The 8,240-nt window shown below is 36.2% G+C and overlaps 1 pseudogene; it reads left to right on the top strand.

Annotated features, from left to right (window-relative positions):
* Nucleotides 1–577: 577 nt before the first annotated feature.
* Nucleotides 578–907, top strand: LOC114035882 (annotated as a pseudogene).
* Nucleotides 908–8,240: the final 7,333 nt, after the last annotated feature.

The raw sequence follows: 8,240 nt of genomic DNA, 5'->3' as shown, positions 1-8,240 counted from the left end.
CAGTTCAAGTACCAAGAAACTAGTCAGGATTACATAAGATTTTTTAGCATTTATGAAAAATCAGAGGAAATACTGGAATACAATACCCCTAAAGACAAAAGATACTGACTTACAACCAAGAATAAACTTACCCTGAAAAGCTGAGTGTATTCCTATAGAGAAAAAAAATGAACCTTTACTGGAATAGAGGATATTGAAGCATTTCTGATTATCAGATGACAAATCCCTGTACTACAAATACAAACCCCAAAATATCCTTGAATTCCATAATTAAATTATATTGAAATTAGAGCATCATTAACAAACAAAATTATTGCCCACAACTTCCCTGGAGGAAAAAAAGTTGGTCCATGAAAATTTAACAACTTTTCAATAGATGTTGCCATCACAATGTGAGAAGAAAACCTCTAGCTACATTCTGCCATTTACCTAAGATGAACATGTCAAGAGTTCTTGCATTGCTTGCAAACAGAAGTGCCTTCTAAAAAGGCTCTGGTTCTCAGACCGTTCAAATCACTGATATCACCTGCTCTCCATCTCATTTCCCAAACACCTCTCAGGTGCCTGAAAAAAAAAAATGGTAAAACAGACTGAGAACAAGGAAAACTTTGACTCAGAGTTGAAAGAAGCTAGAGAAAAATTAGTAGCAGTCGACTCCTCTGCCACATGGTGTAAACCATGCAAAGTGATCAAGCCTTTCTTTCATTCATTTTGTGAAAAGTACTCAGGCATGATCTTCATAGAAGTGGATGTAGATGACTGTCAGGATATTGCTACTACACAGGATGAAATGAAGTACATGCCAACTTTTCAGTTCTACAAAAATGGACAAAAAATGAGTGAGATCTCTGTAACCAATAAGGAAAAGCTCAAATCAATGAATTCAAGTAATCATGGATCCTGTTAACAGTGTGAACTATCGTCAGTTGTCCTGTTAACAGCCTCAGTTGTCTGAATCATATAGCTTATAATTTTTTTCTATTTCCCCTAAAAGATCAAGTATAACAAAAGTGTATATCCAAATAATATTTGACTTCACATGATAATAACATGTAAATCCTACCCTTTTGAGGGGGAAAAAAAAAGATGCACAAATCAGCATGCTAAAGTCTGCAAAATCAAGCTTGAGATATTGGCTACATCTCCTGTGCTAACCAGCTAGTTTCCTGTTTTACTTGATATAAATCTTCCCCTTTTTTCCATCTGTTCTTTGATGTGTAAATCATTTTCTTCCCCTATGGCTCTTTGAAATGCCATTGTACCCATCCTGCTTATATACCCCAAATCTATATAAGATAGCTAAAATCTGATGAGTGAGACTCATTGATTGATAAAAGTTCAGTGTAGACTGTGCTTTGAGCATAAGAAACTGCAGTTTTTCTCCTATCTCTGCATATTTTATTGGTACCAGACAATTTTGTCACAACAAATACTCATACTTTCCAAACTACGTGAAATAAATAGCTTTCAAAATATAGAGTTCTAGAAGAAGACATTAAAAGCATGTGGGAATACTTTGAAAAGGTACATATCATACCTGTTATTTTGTCTGTTATGTTAGAGTTGTCCCAATGATACTTTCAGTGAATCTTACATAAAATGAGTTTATATTCTCCTACTCCTATTCAATTACAAAAGGCAGTCATTTACCTAGGAGAGTTAGAGGCCCACTAGAGATTGAAGGAGAATTGCCTCTACTACTTATGGGCTCAACAGAACCAGGAGAACATTGTACATAGTATCAGCAATGTTGTGCTATGATCAACTATGAACAACTTAACTCTTCTCAGAAATACAATGATCCAAGACAATTCCAAAGGACTCATAATGGAAAATGCTATCCATATCCAGAGAAAGATCTGATGGATTGAAGATGCAGATTAAAGTATATATTTTCAGATTATTTTTTTTTGTGGTACTTTTCTTTTGGCCTCCTTCTTTCACAACATGACTAATATGGAAATGTGTTTTACATGATTGCACATACATAACCTATATCAAGTTGTTTACCGAGTGAGTGGGTGGTGAGGAAGGGAGGGAGAAAATTTAGAACTCAAAAATTTTTTTAAATGAATGCTAAAAATTGTCTTTACATGTAATTGAAAAAATAAAATACTGTTTACTTATTTATTCATGGGCTCAAACGCAAGTTCTATGATGGAGAGTGGGGCAGTTAGAGAGTCTGTCCTATATTTTATGTCATGTTGGATAGAGTGTTTGTGTGGAACCTAAAGGCTTTCTTTTGGGTTTTGTTTTGTTTTGAAGAATCAGACACAAAGCAAATTAGTCAAAAAGATTTTTTTAAGAAACCTCTAAATTGAATCCAATCTGTATAAAACCACAACTTCAGTTCTAGATCATGAGTTGGAGAAGATTATTTTGGCAGCTGTGTGAAGAATGGATTAAAGAGTGAGGAAACTGGGAATATATGTATGCTTTGTCCTTGATAATTAGATTATAAACTCCCTGGGAAGGTAACACTACCTGGGAATTTATACTATAGATATATAGATATAGATAGATCCTATATGTGTGTATATATATATATGTATATGTGTGTGCATGTGTATATATATGTGTATATATAGATATAGATGTGTGTGTGTGTGTGTGTGTATGATATACACCTATAATCTTCCCTCACATCTAGCACAGTACTATGGCCATAGAAAGTGTTCAGTAAATACACGAATGAATGAATGAATTTATGAATGAATGAATAAACAAATGAAGTGATGCTTGATTTTTTCTTTAAAATATCATAATTCATCCACCCAAACAAAAATGTAGATACTGTCATTTTATATATTGTAATACTAACAAAGTACAGCCTATGGACTCCAACGAAAACACATTAAAAATCATTGCCACTACAACAGTTTCCCTTTTTTACTTTCTGCTTTTCTGTTCCCTTTAGCAATAAAATGCAGGGTGTGGGGAAGTGAGTATGGGAGGGGGGGAAGATAAACTCCTTTCCTGAAAATTGAAGAAGACTCATGTCTTCAAAGGAGATATGCCTACTAAACGAGGAGGCTAGACTAGATCAGTGTTCTAAAAGTATAGTCGAAGGACCCTGGGTGGTCCCCAAGATCCTTTCAGGGAGATTCATACGATCAAAACTATTTTCATATTTAATTTCAAGGGATTTGAAGCTCCTCCCAGATTTCTCAATTCTTTGTCCAGTCTTTCTCTGGAGGAGGGAAGAGATATTATTTAATATAGAAGGTCTGATACAAATTGCCCCTTGCACTCACCTATGTAAGTATCATTTGGGCAAAACCTGGTCATTGCAATATTTTCTCCCTAGAGGACCTAGGTGAATGATTCACATATTTCTTTCTCTAAAATGATAGCATTTACTTGGTGTGTTTTTTTTTTCCAGTTCTAGAAGTACATAGGTAACTTAATACTGCATTAATTTTTTTTTTAGGCAATTGGGGTTAAGTGACTTGCCCAGGGTCACACAGCTAGTAAGTGTCAAGTGTTTGGTCTGAGGCTGAATTTGAACTCAGGTGCTCCTAACTTCAGGGCCGGTGCTCTATCCACTGTGCCACCTAGCTGCCCATTGCATCAATTTTTAAAAAGTCTAATATGAAACTTAAATTTCTTTGATCAGATCATAAAACTCTAACTCTCAAGGAACCTGAAATTCTACTTTACAAATTATCTTCTGGGGGATTAGTTTTTTAAACTTCAAAAATCCCCTATTGAAATGCAAATAACTTAGTGGTCATTATTTATTATTGAGTAAGAGAAAAGTAGTCATGCTACCCTTGGGAATGAGATACAAGGACTCCACCAGGTAGGGAAAAGGTGGCCCAGGGAAAGAAGGGTAACTCCATGTTGCTCTGCTTCATAAGACTTAGTGAAGGTTGTACCTTAGCACTCAGCAATAGAGTGATCATTGTAGCCAGAAAGAAAAATTACCATCTCATGTCACTGTAAATTTTTTCAGTCTTTTGGTAGAGAAAAGTGGGGCTCAGTAGTAGATTTATTATCAACTACCTGTGTGAGCATTGAACAAATCACAAATATTTTATGGTTCAGTTTACTTATTTATAAAATGATGGAATTAGATTAGATCAGTTGTTGTGTTCAGTCATTTTTCAGCAAAGATACTGTAGTGGTTTTCCATTTTTGTCTCCAGCTCATTTCACAGAAAAGAAAATTGAGGCAAACAGGGTTAAGTGACTTGCCCAGGGTCATATAGCTAGTAAGTGTCTGAAACCAGATTTGAACTCACAAAGACGTCTTCCTGACCCCAGCCCTGGCACTGTAACCATTGCAGCACCTAGCTGTCCTGGATTAGATCAGCATTCTTAAAGTGTGGTCCAAAGGCCTTTGATGGTCTCCAAGACCCTTTCAGAAGGTCCAGGAGGTCAAAACTATTTTCATAATAGATACTAATGTTGAGGTGCAAGGCGTGTGTGTCATGGTGTTGTCTTGAAAGAATTTGAGCTCAGGCTGTTTCCAAATCAAGTAAAGGCATTTATTTGGGGTGATGCATTCAGTAGGCTCCTCTCCTTAAGGAAGACAGCAGCCCAGCTAGGAGAAGCTAAGGATTTTTATAGAGAAAACATGCTACGTGGGCAGGGAAATGAGGTAGTCAGAGATATGCAGGCAAGTAACTCAGAGGTTTGCAAATACCTAGACATATCATTATTTCATTGCCCAACCCATTTGCCTAGAGCAGAGGGGCCCCTGTTAATCTCATCATCACCAGAAAGGTTTTATCTAATCTCATCATCCCCAGAAAGTCTTCAGCTAATCTTATCACTAAAACATATTAATTTCTAATATGGTAGATATCAATGTATATAATCCACATAAACAAAAGCTCCTTCAGAGTCCACAACAATTTTTAAGAGTGTAAAGTGGCCAAAAAAGTTGATCTCTAATGTCCCTTTCAGCTGTAAATTCTGTGATTCTATGTTCTCAATGATTGCTAATGAAAATCAATGAAGATCAATGAGGGATAAAGGAGAGAATATGAACTATAGGCAAAAATTGCTAATAAATATTGACATAAAATGTTTAAATTAAAATTTACCAAAGACACCAAAGTATTAGTTCCAAAACATTATTCACTGTTGGATTTAAATCAGGATTAGAAAGATGATTTAACATTAGCGCAATTAACCATATAAACATTAAAATTACAAAATTATATCAATATCAGAAAAAAAATCTTTAATAAAATAGTGCACTCCTTTAGGTTAAAGGCACTAAAGAACATAAGGATAGAAGAATACTTTTTAATCTGATCAAAACAAATCTAAATTACATGCAGGGAAGAAACACTAAAAGCCTTCCCATTAAGTTGAGGAGAAAAGCAAGGAGTCCCCTTTTCCCCAGTGAAAATTAACATAGTATGAATATAGGACTCCTCTCTATCTTTGGCCACTTCTCTTCATATGTGGTGTAACAGGTCTTCCACTGCCCACTGGAGAGCATGAAAGGAATTGTACAAGTGGTAATGAGGAAATATGGTAGCAAGGAAGAGGTACAGCAGATATGGTCAAGGAATTAGAGACTGAGAGAGTTTGAGACTCAACCACTGAAAACTTGAAGGTAGGTGGTGGGTACAGAGGAGGAAAGATATCTAGTAGAGGAAAAATAGTTTTTCTCCATATTTGGCTTACTCTTACTTACATGCCTGCTTTACAATCCCATGAGCTATTTTTGATGAGATTGTAGCCAAAAGATTCAGTTTGGACTAGATTCTAAGTTCTTACCCCCTGATATAAGGAAGAATCTGGAGTTCAGTTGAATTCAAAGTTTGGGGGTCTTTAAAGACTGACACTACTAGAATAGTAAATTGAACATTTGGGGACCATGGAACTCAAAACTATATTTTCTGTGTTCCTTTGTCTGATTATAGAAAGGGCAGCTGCAGAAAACCAAACACACCAAATTCTGTCTTCCCTAGAACTCCTGCATTTGGAGTGATCTATATACTATCTAGGGCATGGGTTCTTAATCTTCTTTGGGTCATGGACATCCTTGGTTCTCTGATGAAGGCTATGGACTCCTCCAAATAATCACTTAAATACAAAAATAAAATACATATGGTTACAAAGAAAATCAATTATATTGAAATAGTCATATAAGATATACAAAATATAAGATAAATCCATATAAATCACACATAAATCATTAGCCTCCCTATATATAACCAACAAAATCCAACAAGAAGAACTAGAGAAAGAAATTCCATTTGAAATAACTATAGAAGTTATAGAATACTTGGTAGCACATTTACCAAAATACACCTAAGATCTTTATATAGTGTCCAGCCTATTTTTTAAACATGCAGGACTTAAATAAATAGAACTTAAATAAAGGAAACATCAATTTGATATAATGAAAAAGAAGATTAAGCAATCAGTTTCCTAAGTGTTCAGAGGCACCATGCTAGGCACAGGGGATAAAGACAAAAATAAGATGGTCCCTGCCTTAAAGGAGTTTATAATCTATTAGGGCAGATAACATACATAAAGCATATAAATGTAAAATAATATATAACATATATGTGTGTGTGTATGTATGTATGTATACATAGGCATAGACATATATATATATACTAAATACCAGATGTTTTAATGGGGGTGGGGGGAGTGAAAGGAGATCACTAGCACCTGGTAGGAATCTGAAATAGCTTCATGTAGAAGAACTGAATCTTGAAGGAAAACATAGCCTGAGCGGGAATGGGGGACAGTGAAGGGTTAAACGACTTTCCCAAGGCAGTATGGTTATATAAAAATCAGGACTTGAACTCAGGTCTTCCTGGTATTGGGGCCAACTCTCTATCCACTAGCCACATTGCCTCTTAGTATATAAATACAATGAATTAATCTGGGGCTGCTTTTGTGTGTTGCTAAGGTTATTTCAGTCTCCTTTTCTTTTTCCCATTGACAACCTGTCTTAGTCTCTGTTACTCATTAGCTAGTTGGCCTGAGATTAACAAAGGGGAAATGGGGAAACTGGAATCTGTCCATTTTTCAGCCTGTCATTTCAATGACTCTTTAAAAAGATTCAGTGGAGGGGAGGCTGAAATGATTGACTCTAAGTAAGATATGGGGATCTTTGGTAGATTTCATATTTTTACATTGCATTCACATCTTTATAGTGGAGAGAGGGGAAAACATGACTGCATGTGAAGCAGTTTCAGAAGCTTCTGCAATTTGAATACAGTAACACAGACCAAAGAGTGCCCTTCAGCCAGGTTAGATGATGCCCATTTCATCTGACTTTTACAATATTGTTCTAAGGTGAACAGAGATTATGGGTGGATACCAGTACGCACTTTAAGAGAGCTATTGTGTCAAATGACCTGTGCCCTATATACAAGTTGTCCTCTGATTTTTTGGACATATAGAAAGTGAGAATAGTTTTTCTCAATCCCAGTTTTCATCATGTGACTCTCCTAATCAAGAACTTACACAAGCTCCTTATTGTCTAATGTGTAACTCCCAAACTCCTCAGCCTGTCCTTCCACACCTTCCAACAGCTGGTCCCATCCTATCTTTCCAATAATTTGTGTCTCCTAACTGATGGGCCTTCTTCTATCTTCTCCTCCAGACAAGCTCTTTTATTGGTCATGTACCACACATGACTTTGTCATTTTAGTAGCAGGATAAGTCTAAAGCCCCTTTCGTTTTGTGTGGTTACATCTGCAGGAACGTGGCTGACGGGTAGAGGAGACAGTGACCTTCACCCTCCTGGGCTTAATTTTGTCTCTTCCTTTTCCTGCAAATTCATCTATGTGGGAAATTGGAAGAATTTTGGACTGGAAAAACTGAAAAACCCTGAACTCCAGAGCTACCTGGTAGTTGCTGGGAAAATAGTCTTTATATAGCCTTTAAAACTTTAAGGATCCTCATAACAACTCCTGCTCTAACAACTGAATGAATTCTCTACAGTTGAATAAATTCCCTGATGGAGACTATATCTCCTTTTTGAGGTTCTAGGGCTACCCCTGAGAGGTGGAGGGGAGCAGGGGAGGGAATGATTCTTCTCTAATGCTGTTTGTTTAAATCTCCACTCTAATGTGGTCTTTCCAACGTCAACTGCTAGTGATTAGTGCCTTAGTTATTTAAACTTCAGTTTAAAAGTTATTTAACTTCAATTAGTTTTGCAGAGGGATATTTACTATGAAAACATAGGAAGAATGGAAGATACAAAGTACTCCCCCCAACATCCAGGAGTACACGTACTCTTATACCATCATGGATCCCTGA

Source organism: Vombatus ursinus, unplaced genomic scaffold, assembly GCF_900497805.2.
Source record: "Vombatus ursinus unplaced genomic scaffold, bare-nosed wombat genome assembly UNPS02009371.1, whole genome shotgun sequence".
NCBI lineage: Eukaryota > Metazoa > Chordata > Mammalia > Diprotodontia > Vombatidae > Vombatus > Vombatus ursinus.
This window is presented reverse-complemented; position numbering and strand designations above follow the sequence as displayed.